Genomic DNA, 14,211 nt, shown 5'->3' on the forward strand with positions numbered 1-14,211 from the left:
ATTTTCGATTCAACGCTGCATGCAAGAACTTCCAGTGTTTATGGCAAATTCAAAGCTTTATTATCGCGGCCTGGAGGATGTTTACATCCGACATTAAACAGACGGGAAGATGGACACATGGACAAACGGCCATGTTTAGATCGATTTAGAATTTGATACTGGTCAAGAATATATATGTAATTTATGGGTGTCTGACGCTTCCTTCTGGGCGTTGCAAACATTTGGACAAAATGAATGTACCCCTTAGCCTTCGGTGATGGGTATAAAAAAAAAAATAAATTTTCGAAAATTTTACAGTAGTTTCCTGAAGTTGAAAAGTTTTGATGCATTCGCGGATGCTATAGCCCGGACCTTAACTCGTTCAACTCTACCGCTCGTGTGTCACTCTTTGTAAAACTCTCTAGGCTAAGTTGTGAAAAGAGCCTTTCAAAGACACTTGGTTCAGTTTTTCGCTTGGAAATCGGGAAATCGTGTAACGATGACGGCATGTAATGGTTTTATCAGAAAAACGCACAAGTTTATCTATGAAAATCGTACTTGTTCATAAAGATCAATAACAATTTTCAGTGAAAAAATGCCACGAACTTTTTCCTTGACCGGCGAACACCGCCATTTTCTTATAAGGTTTTAAAATAGGATTAAAAATAAAATACCTTTCTGAATATTTTCCATATAGGCTGCTTTACCGAAAACTATAAAGTGTCCCTCGATCGATATAGAATTGAAGCAAAGGAAATTCTTTGCAAACACGCTATGGGTTACTCTTACACGATATAGAAATTTTGATGGTGTTTATTAATTGATCCATACGCCTACTGGCATCCAATTTTAAAGCAATAATTGCTATGAGTTATGGATTGCAGTCCATTGATTTGTATAGCGAGGTTATTTGTTACGTAGCATCAGCTCCTTAATTAACTTGGAGAGAATTTAATCTGATTTAAAACCATATCCTTTTTGAAAATCCATACTTCCTTATGAAAATTCCCCTGTTGCAGGCATAATTCATTATAAGGTAATTCAATATCAGCGTCAAATTTTGACTTAATTAAGCAGTCCAATGACCATCACGGCAGTCTCGAATTCAAATGATTTCCGATCTATATATATAAGAATAAATAAATAAATAAAGTTTTAAAATTCTATTTAAAATGTACAACAACACAAGTTATTACAGCCCATAGGAAAAGGCGCCTTAATCAACGCGCAATTAAATAAAAACTCTACGCATCTTGTAAAATGTTTGCTTGACATGCTGAGTATTCAGAATTCAGTTTTCTTATCCGTTTCTCGAATACAATTTCCTTGCAGCAAATCTAAACTTCTCCATTAGCAAACGCTAATTTAAATACTTGGCTTAGGCTATTTGTAAATATGCATTTTCTCAGACACCCATTGAATAGCCAGTCAGACGCACAATAAAAACAACAAACGAATTGCTTTTTACCCTAAATGGTTTAAGGATGAATACCTGTATGCAGATAAATGCAGATATATACATACATACATATATATCGATGAAATTGCGATAAGCTTTATTTTTGTACAAGATGCTAAGCTAAGCAACTGAACTAAATGAAATAGTGGCCACTGCCGAAGTACATACATGCGTACATATATGCACATATATATGTATATATATATATATATATATATATATACATTTTTATGTATATGACTACCTCCAGTTAGCTGGCACACAAAATTCAAAGGTAGTAGCTTTCTTTATAAGGTTACCTGATTTCGTTGCGTTTCACATACCGTAAAAAGAAGATTTATATCCTCTTACTTACCAGACACATGCACACGTAAATGCAATATACCTCAATAATACCATTTGTATGATGTTTTTCTGGTTGGCCACCATTTAACCCACCCACATGATAATTGTCGCATATTATGCTCGTTGCATGCAACAGATTTGCCGAGATTTATGAACATAAATCAAATATCAAATGAGTTTTCTTTCTTCTCTCCTTTATATAGCTAGGTAGGCTGGCATATGAATCGCATAAGACTTGCTCTCGCTCTATAAATTATTCAACTGACAAAAGGAAGTTTAAAATTCTCAATTTACTCCAGATTATATTTTCATTTCAACTTTTTTCTTTTTCCTTTTTTTCCAAACGATAAATTTCGTATAAGTAAAACAGAAAAATGATGTCTGAAATTAACCAGATTTTATTTATTTCACTTTTGTAACATAAGAGTGATACTTGATATGCTCGTATTGGATAAACAATCAGTTGTTAGTCGGGTCCTGATAACACTTCCTGATTGCATTTTAACTTAATAAATCTCTCTCGTTAAAATTAAAATTTTCCCATTTCCTATCAGAAAAAAATAGGTTAAGAAAATGACTAAATTGATCAAGGGACAAGGCCCCAAAAATACAAATAGGAATACAAAAAACATTGGACATTTTTCTCATTATCTACAAGCGACAACAAATACAAAGATAAAATTTTGCACTTTTATTCACCCATTGATCGTGCAGCACCTGCGTAAAAAAGGTAAACCTGTCTATCGAAGTATCATTCGTTTGTCAAAACGTTTGCAACAGTCTAAAGGAAATTTCGGAAAGTCTATGAAGAATAGAAGAAGTAAAAGAGGAAATAGGACACAAATAGACCGCTCTAAATATGTCGCTACCCGCCTCGTGTCTCTGCCGTGATAGATGCTTCAAGTTCTGCTTAATCGCATACTGAATGCGTCAACTTTCACAACTGAAGCCACAGCTATCCCTCAAGCTATTAACATTGCTCAAGAAAATCAACTCAAAACTGATAGTTTGTCGGCGTTAAAAGCACCATTAACAGATGAAGAGGGGCCACCGCAACATACGGTGATAAGATTAGAATGCTTTGAGCACTGTATCGATCATATCGGGCAATGGGCAATGATTAAGTGGCGAAATCTGCTGCTACTGCACCTTTAATTATGAACGATATCATGAAAAAGTCGAACCTTCTCAGAAATGCATTGGAAGAAAAGTTAATGAAAAAAAAATTATAGAAGCAAATCTACAACACTACCTATCATCAATACTAGGCTTGTGTTAAATTTCATTTAATTCCTCGACTGGCCATACATTTTCAAACCATTAACGGATCCTAAAGAACTTTTCTTTCTCAATTTCGAATTGTGGACCAATTCTTTGTAAAGATCCCAAAACTATTCCTTTATGATAAGAATCGCATTCAGCTTTGGAACTTAATATCAATTTAAGACGACTAGAGTTAATATAAAAACTTTTCTTTTTAGTGCTTAATTTTTTCTCCTTTAGTTTAAAAACAGATTTCAATAGGTTCAAAAGTTAAAATAATCATAATAATAATAATAATGATGATCTTTGAATTTGTTTTGATACAGTGAGTGCACTATAGTTTATACATGTTCAATGCACCGAGACGATATTATTTCGTCCTCTACTGCTATCATATATTGTGTAGAAGCTATACTGCAGGTGTCAACATGTCCCGCTTGCTCTGAACGTAACTGTTCTCTTATACAAATACATAAATGAATTTTTATCGAAGATAAAGGCTTCAAGCACTTGGTCTTCGCTGCCACTGCTCCTTCAATTGTACTGCATATATCAACTAATGAAATTTTCAAAGCCGATAAAGTGAAGTATAGATGTCTTCGTTGTGTCCTGGATTAAAGTTTGAAAATTTATGCAATCTCAAGCGAGAAAATTAGAAGAAAAAAAAAGAAAAGATTTTGACCTGAAATTGTCACAATCATAACTTTTTACATATATTTATAGCCACTCATCTTGTTTCTTTTACATAATATATATGTAACACGCAAACGGAAACTTCAGATACCCCATCAAGTGTACATAGTCTTGATCAGCGTGAAATTCTGACTTGATTTAGCCATGTCCGTCCGTCTGTGCGTTGACGGGGTGAGTATTTGTGGCAATCTCCAGATCGCAAAAGCGAAGATATCGACTTCAAATTTGATAGAACCATTGGAAGTTTCTGCTCTCGGCTTGCTATTGAAAATGGGCCAAATCGGTCAGAGCGAAGGCGCTTAGTGGAGCGTAAACTGAAAGTAAATCAGTTTTTTTTTTAACAAAATTTTTCGAATTTTCGCTCGTTACTCGGAAACTATTCAAGTTAAATGGCTGACATTGTTCACATATACCTTACGAAGTACTCTACTCTTTCGGTCCAAAAATGGAAGCAACCGGCCATCCTCACACAGGGTTACGAGCAATTAAATTTTATTTTTGTTGGCTTTTTCGAGATTTTCTGGCTTATCTATATCATAACGCAAACAAGCCAAGACAAGATGTCTAAAACTATTTTGTACACTCGTCCATCTGCCTAAAAATGGGTTAATTCTAAAGTGCATATGGTAGACACGGCGGTTGCCTTTTTCTTAATAATACCAGCGATATGGGTATCAAATAAAAGCACTTGGAGAGTAGAATGCGAAAAGCATAATGGTGAGTATAGGAAATTCTATCTCCGCAGAATATAATCTTCTTACTTGTTAGCTATTCGGCCATTAATAGATAATCGATTTCATTAAATTCATTTTACAGTAAGTTGAGAGCTTCTTTCTTTCCTTTTTAAAATTCCCTGATTAGGTGAAGAATATATTTAAAGAAACTGTTTGGTAAGGGCACTTTCAAGTTATCAATAAAATGCATGCAATTATGAAGATCACAGACGAAGACATTCATTCGAATTTAACGCCCGCGTAAAAGTACCCAAAATTATATTATATGTATATATATATATATATAGTTTTTCCTTTGGTGTTCGGCTTACTGTTGCTATTGCTGCTGTTGTTGCTGTTGCTGCTGGTTGTTTACATCTAAATATCACAACAGGAATGTTTGCATAAAATTGCTTCGCCTAGATGGTTATTATAAAATGAATATTTGTATGCCTGTGTGTGTGTGTGTGTATATATATATATATATATATATATATATATATATATACATGTGGGTGTATGTGTGTGTGTTATATTTCTCTCTTTCTATTTATCTTTGCTTGATTTTCAGTAGGAGTTATGTGCCCTGCAGGATGCAATTGTCTACCTTAAAAGCTATCATTCTGACAACAATAAAACAACTTTACCTTGAGCTTCTTTTCTTTGTCTTTTTCTTTTTCTTTTATTTTTATTTATTTTTTTTTTTACTCTTACTTACATATACATTATTGGTATTTTGTGTGGGGATTTCATATATATTATTATATATACAGGCGTAAGAAATACTACGAAATGCATATAACGATAAAGTGATTTATTATTAAAATACACTGAGCAAAAGTTGAAATATTTCAAGATATGTATATATATATATTTATATATTGTAAACGTCAAAGGGATTGAAATTTTAAGAGAAATTGATAAAAAAAAAAAAAAAAAATAAAAGAGAGAAAAAAAAACATTTTTGAAAAGATCATAAGCTAAGTTAGATTAATTATTGGAATGAATTGAGACTTAGGAGAGTGACTCTAACATATTGCTTGCAAACGCCCTGACCTAACACTTTGACGTACAGAAAATTGATTATTTTTCTTTTTTTCTTTTTTTTTTTTTTTTTTTTTTTTAACATTACAGTTACCTTTATATGTAATCGCATTACCCAATATTTGGTTTCTAGTATGTTTACAATTCTCACCACTGATATGATTTTGATAATATAACAGAAAAAAAAAAAAATAATAATAAAAATACAAAAAAATAAGGAATAAATTTTCACACGATATTTCTTGAAAAGATATGTCTTTGATATATTCTTAAATGCATACACAGATACCATACATATTTATACATATTCTTGTATAGACTATATGTACTGTTATACAGTTACTCACGTATCATAAATTGAATTGAATTCTTAGAGTTAAAACCAAAAGCAAAGAATAGTGTTACGAGTAAAAAAGTATTAAATTGAATTGAAGAATATTTACTCAGGTGTTTTGTTGTTTTATTTCTTTCCTCAATCTTTTTTCTTATTTTTTTTTTTTGTTTACATTTTTTTTTTTTTTTTTCGCGCAACGCGTTCAACGGTAATCACCCACTAAAACTGCAAAGATTAAAGTATGAAATTGCAAAACATTATTAAATGTAAGAAAGAAAGAAAGAAAGGAAAAAAAACTTGAAAAGAAAAGGAAGGAAAGAAATTCAATGTTTAAGCATACAAGCTATTGAGAAAAAGTATCGGGTTAAGCGTGGGAAAATATTACACCCACCAACACACAATTAAGCGGACAGACAACGACAAACGTATAACGAAGGTAAGAACATTAACTATACCGTCAAGATTTTTTATTGGCATTTTATTTTCTTCTGCTTGTAAAAGCAATACAAAAAAACGTTCTTCGTATTGCCTAACATCAAATATAATCAAAACTAAGGAAATATGATTAAGCGAGATACGTCATAAAACGAATCTGAGACACTCATCATCTCTCCAAATATCGAAAATTTACGGAAAATTTTCATTTTTGAATCCTTCTTTTCTTCTTGTTTTTTTTTTTTTTTTTTGTTTTTTTTTTTGTTTAACAAGATTCGTATCCTGGTTTTTTTTCCCAATAATTGAAATAATTACCTTAAATGGCTAAGGTGTTTTCGCTACACACTAGACTCCGGAGATGTTTCAAAGAATGATTTCTTATAAATCGGATAAAATCGTTTTGGCATCTCATACTTATTCATAATGTATCTGTTAATCGTTTATTTTGAAAACTTTTCAAATTCATTTATTTGAAACACATCATGTTTTTGGCAAAGTTTTATCTTCATAAAGTGAATATGAAAAAAAACAAAGAAAGGAAGGATGGACTTAGTGATAATGCACGAATTTTCCCATGTGTTACAAACAATATAATTAACTTGCTACGCTCGCTTATTGCTTAATATGAAACGGCGAAAAACAATACTACATCATACAGCACAGACTAAGTGTAATGTGTACAAACGATTGTAGGTAAAGGATTGCTTACAAAAGGAGTTACAAACGAAATAATACGGAACAAGTGAGTGGGTAACGAAAAGGGAAAAATGCCTAGCACTTTAAGTGTACATGTGTGCATATACATATATATATATATATATACATATATATATATATACATATATGTATGTATCTATAAATATAAATATTTATACATTTGTGATATGTTATGAAAGTCTTGTTAACTGTGTTCATCATAATCATAACCATTGCAATCATTTTCAAACAGCAGTAATAACAACGCCACAGCAACACTAACAATATCTTCCATGTAGTAACTTACATGTGTTAACATATACGAGAGTCAAAGTTTACCTAAGTATACAATGTACATGAAAGCACACACACATACACACATATATATATATATATATATATATACACGCACACACATTCAAACTTATAATTTGAACATAGATTCTTGATTATAATCAGATGATTTAAGTGCGTTTAAAATGCTGAGCGATGATGCCTGAATAAAATCTTAATAAACGCACAATGGAAATTAAATGCGTTGTAAAACATTTCAAAAAAAAAAAAAAAGAGAAATTCTCTTCCTACCTATCCAAGATTAGTTTTTATACGATATCGTGTATATCGTACGTTATAAACATATCATATATTCATTAATAATTACGTGGGCAAGACGTACCATGACCTAGGAGATCTATTATGCTCACTCATGCCCCTACTTTTAGGAATTTTATGGATCCCGCCAGCTTCTTTGGATCGGAGCACGATACCGTGTCCGGCAAAGTAAAATGCTCACGAAACACTTGGTGTCTAATTCTGCAGATGGTCTCACATTCACATAGAATCGGTATGCATGCATCGGTATCAAACATGCCCATGTCTTTCAACCGGAAAATTTTGTAAATTTTTTTGCCTGCCATTGTCCTGCACATTATCCCCATTGCGATACCAGTGTGTTAATGTGGCTTCTTGGTACGCCACAAAACGGTTCAGGACCTAACAAGGCCTCTCGGGCTCTCCCGTGTAGCTAGCTAGTCATCCCTGTCGTTTTCTTCAACACCTGAACATCCAAGCACCCAAATGAGCTGCCCATCATTATGCCTACCTAGTTGATTCAGTATTCGAACGGCCTCCAACACAAGCCTAAGTGTTATCAGTCGTTCCCTTAGAAACATCAAAGCGGCTTAGCTGCCAGAAAGAGAGAGACAGACAGAATATCATATACATATTATATATGTTCTGTATCACTTTCAGTAGCACTTAGCACCTACTAGCTTGTGTACGATATGTTAGCGCAAAAGAGAGAGAGCTATTTATTTTATACGCTAAACTTATATGATATCGTACATCGTACATCGTCATCGCAATGACTGCAAGTCATTATTACACTGTCATTATTTAACTGATTCTTTTCATTACATTATGTTATCGTTTATCTGCTATTTAGTTTTAAAGTTTGCTTTTTATTGGTTTTTTACGAACATTCTTGCCGCGGTGGCGTTAATACGTAAATACCGCTATTTATTATTCGATATCAATTTTATGTTATTTTATAACAACTTGCTGCTTTCCCACCGATAGTAAATACAAAAAAAAAAAAAAACTAAACAAATTTCATGCCCAATATTTCATAAGCTCAACGTCAAGGTGCTGTCAAGGAAATTTCAAAGGAAAGCCTTTATAATTAATTTTCTGAAAATATAATTTTAGAGAACTTCAATTCCTCCAGCCGTAAGCATGATTTATATTTCGTAAAAATTGCTCTTGTTCAGAAATTCCTCAGGTATCCTAAAGCGACTGATAAGCAACAATTTTGCATCGATCAAAGGTAATTTTTAAGTCTAAAAAGTGAAAAAAAGAAAATTAAATTAAAATTCGTTGTTCTTAGAAAATCCGCAAATTTTCTTTAATGCTGCGTTCAAATGGCAACCAAAGGTTAATGTCATATCTCGCATTGAACCAATGCAAGTAAAACACTGGAGAAGTTATTAAGCGCCGCAAAGAAGATGCAAAACGGCCAAATAATTGATGTTAACCAAATACATGACAGCAAGCTGCTTAATTGCGAGTCGAATTTCTGAGAAAGTGTTTTTTAGTAAAGAAGAGGAGAAATTGCGAAAAAAAAGCTTTAGAATTATTATTAAAATTATAGCTTCGAATCTATATCTATATATTTGGATAAAACAAAATTAAAACAAAATGTATATCATATTTTCGGACGGAGGAAATATTATAACAAGACATTTCAAAAATCTATAAATGAGTCTTCGAGCTTAACTTAACTTATTCATAAGCTTAGATAATTGTAAAAACTTTCAGTGAAGCTGAAACTCAAGCAGGCCAACGGGGCTACACCATGAAGCGATCACAATGATTCGCAATTAATCGTTTATTTTCAAAATATCTATTTTCAAATTTCTCAGTTCACAACCATTTTTCAACATAATCGATGCATATTGAAATATCTTTGCAAATTTTTCGAAACTCAGAGATGAACACTCAAGCCCATATCGCCCATCTTGCGCAAGTTTTTAAAGTTGCAAACAAAAAATAGAATTACAAAATACGCTTGTAATCGCAATATATGGACATACATGCGTGTTATGTGAAAACGATTTAATTGGAAAGAATTTCGAGGGGACTTCATGTCTTGCCCACGGTAACTTCTAGTTGATACGAAGAACATATCATAGCAATAATCATGATTATAAATCAATTCAAATTGAATTAAAATATTTATCCAAAAGCACACAAACGTGTGTACCTCGAAATAAGTCGAAGCATGTATGTTCAAGCGTTTTAAGGCGAGCATATAATATTGACCTCTTTGATTAACCTTTCATTTAAGCCAAACGGCACTATTTTCATTCAATTGCAATTCAATTGGACATTTATTATGTTTTGTTTGTTTGTTTGTTTGTTTGTTTGTTTTTCTGTTTTCTGTTTTCTGTTTTCTGTTTTTTTCTGCCTTTTTTCTTTTCTTTTTTTTTTTTGTTCATATTTTTAATTTTCAATTTTTCAAACTTTCTTTTATATAAAAATGATTGTATTATGTATGCACATGCACAAATGCATTCATATTCGAGAGCGCGCGCGCGCGCGCGCTCGCTCACTCAAACGACACAAACGCTTGCATATATGGTATAAAATTTCAATTTGCCAATTTTTGCTTTGTCTCGTTTTATTTGTTTATTCGCTTGTAACGATTCTTTATCACATCGTGGTTTTCGAAGTTGTGTGTCTCTATCATTTTATTCTAATGATGGTTTTGCTTGCTTCAGCCATGATAAATATACTTCTTAACTTTCTACGTATTATGTTCATGTGTTTGTAGGCATATAAGTAGACAAGCGTTTGCATAAGCTTTACTATAACTGGGCAACTTTTCACTCAATTGCTTTGTTTACTATTGGCTTAGAGTTGCTTAATAATATTACATTGAACGGTCGTGTTTCTTTGCAATTCCCTCCGTTTTTGGTCACTTTTATTTATTTATTTGCATCGCGTAACTTATTATAGCCACAGATGGAAAGCACAAGGAAAGGCATTCTTAACTAAGCGCATCCACTTCATTCTTGTTTATGACCGAAGGCAATTTGAATTATATTTTGTGCCCATATTAACAATTTGCCAATGCTGCCGCTTCTTGTCGTCGGTGGTATATTTTATAACCTCAAGAGTTCATTAGTTTTCTTCATTCGCATACTCCTAAAGCGAGTACACGGACCGATATGTTAGCATTTGTCATAATGTTTTCGATTTATTGAAATTGCTTTCATATCAAATTTTGTAAATAACTTATGTGTCAAGTGACGCGTATCCAATGGTCCACTACGCCACCTAACATATCAAGGTAAAAGTTCACGACAAATACCGTGTATTCACGTGAGTACACTTTCTCTCGCAACTAACTAATTAACTAGTTACTCACACGTTTTCAATTTGTATTCTCTGATGAGCCGATAAACACAAACAAATGAAAATGATCAATATATATATATATATATATATATATATATATATATTCATTACTTAGATCTACGTCAGATGTTAATATAAAATTTTTCCCAATAAAAAGTCCAGTTCAAATCCATAACGAGCTATATTTTTGTCATGCCTTACTAACTAGATAGCTTCGTTTTGTTTTTTAAATCTAAACTATGGCTGAATTCTATCCAAAGTACGATTTATCGTCTTGCGATTTATTACAAATAGAACGATAAATGGACATGGACGGCGAACGAAGACACATGACAACATCTAACGCTTGCTACAAATATTTATTTATACTCCATGTTAAAGACGCGTGAAGCATGATCATTCTCGGTAATGTGTAAAGTGAACTTTTCAATTCACTTTATATATGCATAAAAAGCGGTCAGACTTATTTCAAACAATCATTGCCCGAGGATCATTTATAAAGAAATATATTAAATGTCGCAGGGTCAACATGGGTGTCGTTGTTACAAATCGCAAGACCGTTGGTCGAATTTAGGTAGCGCGACCAAAATTTATATGCAACTAATGATCGACGATTAAAATTTGAGAAAATATAACGGGGAGCCATAGAACTTTGGCCGTCGATAAGAACTTGAATGCGCATAAACGACGGCTCGAAAAACAGAAAGATTCGAATAGCGGCCAGCTACAGCGATTGGACTATAAGTATTTTGAAATGAAGTCGTGTACAAGTGCCGGTCGGGCGTTGAATCGGAACTCGAATATGTAAAAAATAAATGACTAATGACGAAAGTCATCTATCTCATAAAACTGATCGCACTTGATCACTCATATTTGCTGTACAAAGATGTCGCTATGAAAAAACTGAATGAATGTCGCTAAGATCATATTATCCGTTGTTTTTTTGTTCATGTTTTTTCAGTAATATACTCTGCAAGTTTGTCTGAGTTTGTTTGAGACTCAACTGATGCTTCTCTTAAAGCTTAGAATATGTTTTCCCAATCGTACTAAAAGCTTTCTCAGAATTTCCAAAAGTTATAAATTATATAATAAAGATGACAAACTGACGCATTGATCAAGTATTTCCTGAACTGGCACATCGATATCACTTCTAATGCAAGTCCATATTGTTTTTAACAAGCGCTGCACCTTAAGCGGCGCCTATCAAAATGTTACATCATTTCGATCTTTTGTTTATGAATCAAATTGATTGGAATGATGGCATGGAATGGAATGATCCGGAATGGAAAAATCCACAAAAAAACGCTTCACTTCGAAAGTGATGCATGAAATTATGAAAACTCTTCTCAGCAACTCTGTAATGAATGGTTTACGATATCAATGATATGGAATGCAGTGCGCGTTCGAAAGGAAAAGCTCATCAAAAATACCTAAAAAGTTATTCTCAACGATCGAAGATATGTCGGGCATACGTCGGCAAGATGCCAAAAAGCAGTATATCCAACAATGTGCGATTCGAGCATAACAAAGCGGTGTTCCAAACGGCTAACGCGGATACCCATAATAAAAAGGAATCATCAACGATCGAGTCGATGACTACGGAGAGGAAATTTCCTGAATTAAAATTTTAATTACTGCAATGCAGTATCAATCGGATTCCGTAGATCTGGTCCGCAGCAAAGATGTCATTATTTGCTGTCACAAGCGAACACTTCAGGTAAAAAGATTAAGATCAAATAACGACGAAAAGGCGCCAACCGTGGTTTTTATGCCAAATCGTTCTAGAGAAACGCCTTAGAGAAATACTTTAAAATGAATGCATTCCATTGATCACTGCTGACGGACCCAATTGTTAACAAACAAAGTCAAGGTCTAAAAAAAAAAAAAAAAGTCTCTTTTTTTTTTTTGCTTACTTAGTTGCTTGAATTAATGGCCTAGATGGGGTTGAAATTCAAATTGCAATATCAGACAAATATCAAAGTTGGAAAATTTCAATACAATATGGGCCATGTATTGAAACAAAAACTTGTCTCTAAGGAATAGAGACTAACGAGTGATATATCTATTCAATCTATTCAGTTAATTACACAACAATGTAATATGGAGGGGGTGCGGCTGATTTTCTCTATTTTCAAAATAAAAATTTTTATCGCATAAACTCGTGCTTGGAAAAGTTGAAGTCACTTCCAAACTCCTTTGCCATTTTTGAGGCGAAATCTTCATTTTCACTAATGCGAGAATATTTACCATAAATACTACAAACTTGCGCAAACCGAGAGATGGACAAGCGAACAGAGAGTTATATTAAAGAATTAAAAATTTTTGCAATATATTTGCATTAAAATGCAACTTCTCACCGGATGATATGATCAAGTTCATCACTTCCATTTTTTATACAGTTATGACGTTGTAATTTCTTAAATTTTAAATCCATTTCCCAGGAATGAATTTTGAATCATCCTTCATGGTGTTAATGAACATATAATACCTTGAAGAGCGAATGCATAAGAAACAAGTTCAAACAAACATCTTACTTACTGTTCACATAAAGACAAAGACTACAAACCGCTATTATCTGACTTGCATGAATTATGATCAAAATATCATCTACAAATGACTACTAACCACACTTGCACACTATGATCAAAATACCATCTACTCGAGCTCTGCCCCTTAAGTGCAACTAAAAATATAGCATACGTTTAGGAAAAGATGTAAAATAATCGCTTAAATTGAGCATGTTTTCACTAATCTGAACAATAGAACTAACGAATGCTTCGTTAAATAAACCTAAGCAAGCCTTCTTCTTCGCCTCTTCTGCTTGCCTCTTGCTTCTTGTCAGTTGTATTGATTTTAGTTCAATTTTTTCGGCCTTATCGACTTGATTATGTATACAAACAAAATAAAATACTAAAATTCTATAGCATATCCTAAGGCAGTAAGAAAGATTTTTTTCCCTATGCTAATCTCTCTCTGATCTGACGAGAGACGACAATGCGATAGATATTCATACTTGAATATAATTAAAACTTAATTATATCGCATAACATAAACTGTAAGCTGTATGCTGTATGTTTGTATATATGTTAAATAATACCGAAATTCTTCTTGTAATGAGTTGATGAATCATAACTCAGCATATTCTTGATTCAGTTAGTATGCCTTACTTGGAAATACACTCTAAAAACCCAAACCTTGGCTTTTAGTTAAATCCATTATTATCGCTTTACTTTAAGTAAAATAACTTGAAATTTCTTTTCAGTTAATATGTTATTCATTTTATTGTTAATTTTTTTTTTTTTTTTTTAACAAGTCAAAAGTAAACAAATAAT

This window comes from Glossina fuscipes, unplaced genomic scaffold, assembly GCF_014805625.2.
Source record: "Glossina fuscipes isolate IAEA_lab_2018 unplaced genomic scaffold, Yale_Gfus_2 1, whole genome shotgun sequence".
NCBI lineage: Eukaryota > Metazoa > Arthropoda > Insecta > Diptera > Glossinidae > Glossina > Glossina fuscipes.